The sequence below is a fragment of the Grammomys surdaster genome, unplaced genomic scaffold (assembly GCF_004785775.1).
Source record: "Grammomys surdaster isolate TR1022 unplaced genomic scaffold, NIH_TR_1.0 126035, whole genome shotgun sequence".
NCBI classification, from domain to species: domain Eukaryota; kingdom Metazoa; phylum Chordata; class Mammalia; order Rodentia; family Muridae; genus Grammomys; species Grammomys surdaster.
The window spans coordinates 3,073,793-3,083,195 of NW_021620848.1; the positions used below are offsets into that span (position 1 = coordinate 3,073,793).

Here is a 9,403-nt window from a genome sequence, read left to right on the forward strand (position 1 = left end):
CTCTCTCTCTCTCTCTCTCTCTCTCTCTCTCTCTCTCTTTGCCTTCTTGCTCTTGCTACCAATTTCATTGCTAGCATTCCCTGCCATTAGAACCCACTTCCTCGGGCTGGAGATGGCTCAGTGGTTAAGAGCACTGACTGCTCTTCCAAAGGTCCTGAGTTCAATTCCCAGCAACCACATGGTGGCTCACAACCATCTGTAATGGGATCTGATGCCCTCTTCTGGTGTGTCTGAAGACAACTACAGTGTATTCATATATGTAAAATAAATAAATCTTTAAAAAAAAAAAAGAAAAAAGAAAGCTGGGCGGAGGTGGCACACACCTTTAATCCCAGCACTTGGGAGGCAGAGCCAGGTGGATTTCTGAGTTCGAGGCCAGCCTGGTCTACAGAGTGAGTTCCAGGACAGCCAGGGCTATACAGAGAAACCCTGTCTCGAAAAACCAAAAAAAAAAAAAAAAAAAAAAAACCATTTCCTTAGTGTTCTGTCAGACACTGAAGACCAGCTGAGACATCCAGCCTTGTGGACCGAACAACTACTGGATTCTTGGACCTTTCATTGGTAGACAGCCATTGTTGGACCATAGCTCATAAGCTATTATAATAAATCTCCCATATATATATACATATACATATATGCCCTCTCTGGAGGGCATAGAGTCTCCTAAAGCCCAGCTGTTCCTGGAGGAGCTTATGCAGGCAGTGGCAGCTGTTAGTACCCATTAGGACTTTATCCAGAAACACCAGAGCAGGCTGTGTGGACATCCTGGGAACAGTGACTTTCTCTATCAATAAAATACCAACTTCAAAGAGCCTGGGATCTTGACTTTGGATCTGCTCTGGTGCCAAGCAATAAGGAGGGAAAACTCCAGCCCCTGAGTGGGGCTGAGGCATGATTGAGGTTGGGGGTAGGGTTCTGTACAGATAGAGTACGGAGGCCTCCCATTCAAGAAGAGAATAAGGTTTCTGTCCTATCCCAGTTGGAATGAGGGCTCTGGAGCCAAACAGAGAGGGCTAGGGTGGAGCCAGCCAACCTTTGGCACATGAAGTGCCACCCTGCATTCATGGCAGATAATCTCAGAGATATTCATCCCGCTAGCAGGCAGACACTCTGAAAGCCTTGACTGTTTCTGCCTTACGGGGTCTCCGCAGGAATGCCAGGGGTCAGCAGACATAGACAGAGTTCAGGCTGGTGCAAAGCAGGGGGCGGGCAGCGTCTGGGCACTGCCCGAGGCCAGATGGAGTCTTTGTGCTCTGTGCCCTGGGAACACCCTCAACCCTGCAGACTGCCCACTGAAGAGAACTGGCTGACACCAGGCCAGGCCAGGGCCTGATCTCTCTATAATGTCTGGCACAAGCTGAGTAGGAGTGCCTTCTTGGACACTAGTTGCCACTGATTTCTGAAGGTGCAGGCAACAGCCTCCAGATCCACTTTGCCAGACCCTGTCTATACAACAGTCTTTAAAATGACAGTACCTGAACGCAGTGGTTACGAAATAAATGGAAACTCATGGATACTTACTGCTCTAGCAGTCTTCCAGGAGAGGACACTTTATGGCGTCAGTTCTCTTTCCAGTCTCACATAGGTTCCAGGGATTGAACGTGTGTCACCAGGTTTGTGCAGCAAGCACTTTTATCCACTGAGTCACCTGGCCAGCCTGTTGTATGTGATTTTTTTTAAGACAGGGTTTCACAGAGCTCCTGCTGAGCCCACTATACAGCTAAGGGTAATGTTGGACTCTTGATATTTTTGCCTCCACCTCCAGGGGTTTACCATCTCCTTCTCTCCCAGCCTCTCCTCCCAGCTCTCCAGCTTCTTGGCCAGCTCTTGGCTCTGCTGCTCTGACTGCAGTGCGCTGGTAATCTCCATATTCTCATTGGTCTGAACGGAAAGCAGCAGTAAGTAGGATCTAATGTGGCTGGGGTTCCCAGAGTTGCATGTGTGCTCCCTCCTACAGAGCAGGGTAGACCAATGGATCATTCCCACTACCCTAGGGCTCCAGATCATGAGGTGCCTTCGCCACTACCACCTCATGAGAAGTCAACAGCACCCCATCCCTTGTGGGTGCTGACCAAAAGGGATGAGCGTGTTCCCTGTGAGCAAGGAGGGCCTGCGGGCTCCACACCAGCCTGACGAAGCTGCTCTGTGGCTTGGCCAGCTGCTCCTTTAGCTCTGGGTTGCTTGGCTGATGGTGGTGCAGTCACTCTGCATGCTCTCCGGAATCTGCTTGTGCTCCTCTGCCTGCTCGCTCCAGGGCTGGCAGCTGCCCTTCCTGCTCCTGGTTTAAGTGACTCAGACTCTTATTGTCCTGCACCCGGGGCCATATCTGTCCCATTAGACTCTCCAGTTCCTCCCGCAGCTGCTCAACCTCTTCCTGCAGCTGCTCTGTTGCCTTGGGGGGCCCAGCTGGAGGTTCTGGGGATGGCAGCTCCTCCTTAGGCTTCTCAGGCTCCATTGTGAGGCAGGACCCCCACCTCAAGCCTTGGCTTCTTTTCTGTCAGGGTCTCAGATGAGATAAGCAGCGGTAAATGCTTCAAACCACTCTGCTACAGTTCTGTGATCCTCAGTCATCCCAGGGGGTAGCAGTAGGCATGCCATCCTGCTTTGCACAGAGGGACATATGCTAAGAGAGAACACAAGGCTTCTCATCTGTTCTGTCCTGGCAGAGACCCTTTGCCCCTGTTACAATGCACTTACACCCACCTGCCCCCCAGGGCAATGGAAGCCACCTTCATGGCCCTTTGACCCACTCCCACTCTCAGGTCACCCTTGCCCTACTCACCCATCTGACTCCTGAGTTTGGACAATCTGGTCTCCAGTACCTGACTTTCTCTGTGCTCCTTCTTTTCCTTCAGTGTGTGCACCTGCCCAAGGCACAGGGGGCGCTGGAGATCCCAGGCACCATCCATCCCCAGTCCCGCCTCTGCAAAACCAAAGCCCCTAACCCCTCAGCTGCACCACACTGACGTTCAAGAAGAGCAAAGACACCAGAAGAGAGGCCTCACCTGCTCTGCCATTTGCTGTACCCTCTGCTGCCACATGGCACTCTCTCCTTTCAGGTTCTCCGCATACTGGTCTCTCTCCATCTGGAACTACTTCAGTGACTACATCAGCTGCATCAGTCAATGTACAAGTCATTGTCACTGGTTCACACCTGCCCTCGGCCATCTGGGGTCGTGCCCTTCCTCTCCCCCTACAGATCCTCACCTGGCTGACATGGGTCTCCAGCTGGAGCCCGCTCTTCCATGGCCTGTTGTAACTGCTCATTACTGCCAGAGGCCTCAGATTGGCTAGAGAACTGTATGAGGGAAATGAGGGGTTATGTCTGGGAGCCTGTGCTGTTCTGCTGCAGTGCTCCCCACAAGAGTGTGAGCTAGGATGACATCCCGGTGTCATTGCCATATGAGAAAGTGTCAGGAGGAGCTAAGCAGACTCCTGCATGGGCATTTAAATTAAACAGAATGATGGCATTTCAGCAGATATAGGGGCTCATGCCTGCAACCTCAGCACTAAGACGGCTAAGGTAGGAGAATTACCATGAGTGCAAGGCTCACCTGGTGAGTTACAGGTCACACTGGGCTACTGATAAGACTCTGTGTCAACATACTCAGACAGACAGACAGACAGGCAGGCAGTGATAGATATTTTTTCAATCAGGACATTTCAAAAATAAAAATGTAACAGCCACCTCACCCTCACTAAGACTCTGATTCTACAGGTGCAGTCAGGGCTCCACTGCTGAACAGTTACTGGAGAATTCTACCACAGTGTGCCCTCCCCCCAGCCTTGAGCAGGCCTGAAAGACCTTGTTTACCACAATAGACCAAATATTAGGACCTAGGTGGAGTTATCCACCTTGGCTGCACATACAACTGCTACAGGAACTTAGAAGAATAGACTGCCTGAGAAATCTCCAACTGACAAAGGATGGGTTCCCCAACCCATCTCCAGCTGACACAAGAAGGGTTTTGGTGGGGCTTTCCCTTTAAATTAAGAGCTGAACATTAAACTTCAAGCCTTGATCAGAGAACTTTGTCTTGGCTTCATCTTTTCTCACCCTCCTTCCTTTTCTTCATTTCCAGCCCCCCTTTCAGGAGAACCCGGTTGGTCCATGGCCGCAGGCGGCTATACTACAGGACCAGGAGAGGTTCAAACCATTCAGAGCTTGGTTGTAGGCCACGCCCGAGGAGCCACAGACTGTGCCTGGGCCTCTCACCTGTTGCAGCAGCAGCAGCTCTGACATCTCTAACTTCTTCTGCAGCTCCTCCACCCCCAACTGTGCAGCTGCTTTCTCTGCCCCCAGGACTTGAAGTTTCTCTTTCAGTTCTGAGTTCTGTTGCCTCAGGTCCTCATTACTTTTGCTGTGGTCAGAGGCAGAGCAGAAAGGAAGAAACCAAGAACAGAAAGGAATCCATTTCAGAGTGACACATGAGCCTGGCCACACAGCCACAGGACAAAGCACTGAGTCACAAGTGACAGGCCTCAGAGAGACTGAGTGACCTGGGGGTACGCCATGACTCAGGAGCATGGCTGGGACCAGAGCACAGCTCTACACAAACCCAAACCTGTCTCCGCTGAGTCTCCACTCTGCACACTGAGGCTGTGGAGAGCCCAGCCTTCTTGCCATTCTCACCTGTTCTTGTACAGCTCCAGCTTGAGGGTGTCTCACTCTTTGGTTAGGTCCTTGTTGTACTGCAGAGAGAGAAACCGAGTCTAGACCAGGCAGGCTGAAGCAGCAGCTGGCACACCAACGACCCCAGTGATGTTCCACGTGACGTTTCCGCATTTTCTGGAGGCCTGTCTACATCTCCAAATCTCATTTGTGATTCTGTGGGTTTGTTTTGAGATGGGGTCTTGCTATGCAGCTCAGACTGGTCTCAAATGATCTGCTTCTACCTCCTTAGTAGGTGGAACTAAAGGTCCACACCACCAGCCCTAACCTTCATTCAGGGTTTTTTTTTTTTTTTTAATTAAATCCAGATTGTGTATTGTTCTATCACTGAGCCACAACTCCAAGGTTTTAAAATTATTAATTTTTAGACAAGGGTTCATGTATCTCAGGCTGGTCTCGAACTCACTATGTAGCTGAGGGTGACCTTCAACTTCTTATCCTCAGTCCTCTACCTTCTGAGTTCTGGAATTGCAGACAGGAACCGCACCACCACACCCCATTTATGTGGTGCTAGGATCAAACCCAAGGTCTTGTGCTAGCTCCTCCAGAAGGCCCTTTCTAACACATCTATTGGAATAACAACACACCAGTACTTCCTGAGTCAGTATTTCCCAAGAGGAGAGGCACAGCCTTAGAGATGTGGGAGCAGAAAGGGCACCATCCAAACATCATCTCAGAGACAAGTCTTTATAATCCTCCAAATCTAAGCAAACACCACTCCTAACTCCATTAATATGTATCGTGTCTCGAGAGAATCAAAGATAAAAGCTGCTTCAGGAAAGCCTCCTGTCCACCCCGTGGCTCCCAGCACCTCAGGTTGAGATGATTTGGGGAAGTTTCAAGCTGTGAAGTTCAGTTTCCCAGGAACTGCCCCACATTATAGATGCAGTTCGTCCCAGGGAGCCTGACTGGGGTTGCTCTGGTTCCCAAGTAGTAGGGAGTTCAAGTGCAAAGTTCAAGACTCCAAAAAAGACTTCAGAGTCTTTCTGAAGGGTGGAAACCTGAGGAAAAACCAAGCCAACCCAAATCTGTTCCCCTGTGGCCATCAAGGCATGTCGCCAACCTTTCCCCCACTTTGGGTGCACAAGAATTGTAATTTCTCAGATCCTTTCCAACATCTATTTTATATTAATGTTGTTTATTTATGTTAGTTTTTCTTTTCTTTTTTCCTTTCTGTGAAACAGTGCATTTAACTGAGGCATGGATAAGGGGTTATTTATAACAACAACTTAGCAGTGGTACGCTTCTGAAGAAAACGTCTCAGTAACCATTAAAGGTCTGGGATTAATCATCTGGGAGGGATGGCACCTTATCAGCCCTACCCTCTTTTATGATGGAATGTTGTTGAGCCCTGTCTTGTGTGCAGCTAATGCAGGTGACCACGGCTGCTCTGAGAATTTAAAACATAGAATGGTGTGCTCAGAAGAGAGCATCTGTAACCTCCATCCCTTCCTGGAGCTCTTATGTCATGATGATGATGATGGTGATGATGATGATGATGGTGATGGTGATGATGATGCTAGCTTTGTTTTTTGAGACTGAGTATCATGTAGCCTAGGCTAGCCTCTAACTTGCTATGCTAGAAGGTGCTAAGAATGACTCTGAATTCTTGTCCCTATGACTCCATCTCCCAGGTGACAGGATTATAGCTATACACAGTTATGCCTGTGCAGTTACACGCAGTTATACACACCACAGGTGTTATGCTGAGGGTCAGACCAAGAGCTTTCTGTATGCCCAATGTTAGGGGTCAGCTGATTCCACATTTTCTTTCTTTTCCTAGTTAAACATAATGTTAGAATTTGATTTATTTCTATATTGTTCCTTATCATGTTTTTCTCTAATCATATCCCAAGCTAAAGGTCAACTTGGTTTGTTGTTGTTGTTTGTTTGTTAGTTTACTTGTGCCTTCTCTACAACCTTATGATTTACATGTCATAAAATTTTCCATTGTTTCGTATGTTCCAAAAGTTGACTGACCATAAAATGTCTCAAGGGGTGCCGGTAACTGTCTGATTATAAATCCACAATGTGTACCTTTCCTATGATCATAAAAACAACTTTGAGATTCTGTTTTTGTAATCACTTGCTTGCTTGTTATAAAAGGTCTCCTGTTCTTAGTCCAGACTGCTTCCTTCTCTTACTCTTGAGGAGACTGTAAATTTGGCCCAGTCATAAAAATAATCTTCTTTTTTTTTTAAACCTTGCAACATCTAGGTGTTAACTCCTGATTTTCAACACCACAACACCAAAGCTCTTTCATTTCTTCTGCCCCACCCACCCCCTACCCTCCCCACCCCCCACCCGCTTTCCTGATGTTCCCTGAACCTTGGAAAGGTAATAGAGGTGTTTAGGGCTCAGGGTTTAACAGTCACTCACTGTCAGCACTTGACCAGTTGTGATTTTATCTGGAGTCACTGCTGACCACTGGAAACACCCAGCTTCTCTGACTAAAGCTGGCATCAGTACTAATGTATAGGCATAAATATATTTAGAAAGTGATTTGACGATACCATGTCCACTTAACAAAACAGGAGCAGGAGATGACCCAGTATGGCCTATGACCTCTGCAGTAACAGGCTTTCAAACAGGTTTACAATACCAAACATAAGTTACCTCTTGGGAAGTGGGCCTTAAATCCAATCAGAAGCAGTCAGTCACTCCCCAGCCATGCCACGATTGTACCTGTATGCTCGCCCCCTGACAGGACAGTAGTGTACTGTAGCATGCAGGTCCACAGTAAATAAGACTGTTGATGAGGAGTCCAGCAGCCTCCACAGTCCTACCAGCACTGTAAAAATCAGCCCACATCAAAGGGAAGAGGCTTTCTGCTTAGTCCTCACATGGTTTCTCCATGTCATGCAACCAAATTGTGTAGTATGTTCAGGAACAAGGTTTACCATCTAGTTTTGGTGGGACAACATTCTGCACTCTTGGAGCCCTAAGAGTATCAATAGCAAACAACCTGTGAGAGAGAGAATGTGTGTGTGTGTGTGTGTGTGTGTGCCACGTGCCATGGTGCATATGTGGCAGAGGACAAGAAGACAACTGTGTGTGGCTGATTCTTTCCTTCCACCTTTTCTGGTGGGGCTATCTCACTGACTATCATGAGACAGAGTTTGTGTGTTTGTTTGTTTGTTTTTGAGGCAAGGCCTCACAATATAGCACTTGCTGGCCTAGAACTCACTATGTGTAGTGAGTTCCTCCTACTCACAGAGATCCTCCTGACTCTGCCTACCAAATACTGGGATTAAAGTCATGTGCTATCATGCTTGGCTAATTGCTAAGTTGTTTGTTTGGTTGGTCGGTTTGATTTATTTTGTGCCACCCTGACCTTGAAAACGGATGGACTCATTTGCATTCCATGTCACTGCATCAGAGGCCCCTTGAGCCACATCCTCACCACCTTTTGTTGAACCAGAGGGATCATTTTATTCTTTTATACGTGAACATCCCATTTCCCCCATGTTTGTTCCAAAAGCTTTTCTCCCATGTGTATTTTTGGCATCTGTACAGCCTTTGTTGTGTTCCACTGATCTGGGTTTCTGCTTTTGTGCCAGCATGGGATATCTTTGTTCTAATGGCTCTGAAATCAGATAGTATCATAGCTTCACTTGTCAGGTTGACACACCTCGGAGTTGTGTCATCTCAGTTAATGAATTTCCTTCAATGGGTTGGTTGGCCTGTGGACATGTTTGTGGGATATTTGCTCGTTGCTGATTGATAGAGGAGAACCCAGCCCACTGTGGATGGTTCCCTGCCAGGACAGATTGCAGGAGAGCACAGGTTCATGTGCCTGCCTCTGCCTATTGAGTGCTTGCTGGGTTAAAGACATGTGTTATTATGCCTAACTTTAAAGATTTGTTGTTGTTGTTGTTTGAGATATGGTTTCTCTGTGTACCCCTGACTGTCTTGGAACTTTCTCTGCAGACCAGGCTGGCCTTGAACTCACAGAGATCTGCCTGTGTCTGCCTCTGGAGTGCTAGAATTAAAGGCATGTTCCACATGCCAGGCTCTTTTTTTTTCCCCCAAATTGTGTGTATGTGGATGGATATGGGTGTATGCCCTTCAAAGTCAGAGAATTCAAATACCCCTGAAGTTGAAGTTGCAGTCATTTGTGAGATCTAATATTCAGGTGTCCAGATTGAAAGATTAAAGCAAGTTTATCATAGCAATGACAGTTTAGAAGGGGACTGTATCAGGAGGAGTCCAGGGAGGGTACAAAAATCCAGTTTGGGGCCCCAGAAGCCAAGAGTCAAGTCTGAGTTAGGTGTCCAAAGAATCCCTGGCCAGAGTCACACAGAAGTACCTGTACGGCAAGGGCAGAGTGTCTGAGGGTTCCTAGCTGGCTGAGAGGTCTGGCTCCATGGATGCTCAGTCTCTGGCCAGAACTCTGTGGCCTTAGCCAGTTTTCTCTGCCCCATCTTCCAACACGGACACCTAAGTAGGGAAATCAGGGCCACACCAGCATGATCCTAAAGGTAGGGTGCTGCTGAGTGAGCTGTGGGAAGTGACCTTAGGCAGCATAGAAAGTGAGCAAGGCCTAAAGTCCTAGGCCCATTGGTTGATGAGAAAGATGAAGGTTAAGAGACTGTGATCAGGAGCGATGGATGGATGGAGTTAGTTGCTGCTGAGCATACAGGCAGGACCAATCTACAGCTCAACAGAGAGTGGAGGGACCAATCTACAGCTCAACAGAGAGTGGGGGACCAATCTACAGCTCAACAGAGA

General features: G+C 48.0%; 1 long non-coding RNA gene across 1 annotated transcript; it reads right to left on the reverse strand.

Moving 5' to 3' along the window:
• Window positions 1-2,826: 2,826 nt before the first annotated feature.
• Window positions 2,827-3,261, reverse strand: LOC114610183. Its single transcript, XR_003709658.1, has 3 exons — window positions 3,208-3,261; window positions 3,006-3,113; window positions 2,827-2,864 (listed from the first exon to the last, which is right to left on the reverse strand). It is a non-coding gene; the product is annotated as an uncharacterized LOC114610183 (long non-coding RNA).
• Window positions 3,262-9,403: the final 6,142 nt, after the last annotated feature.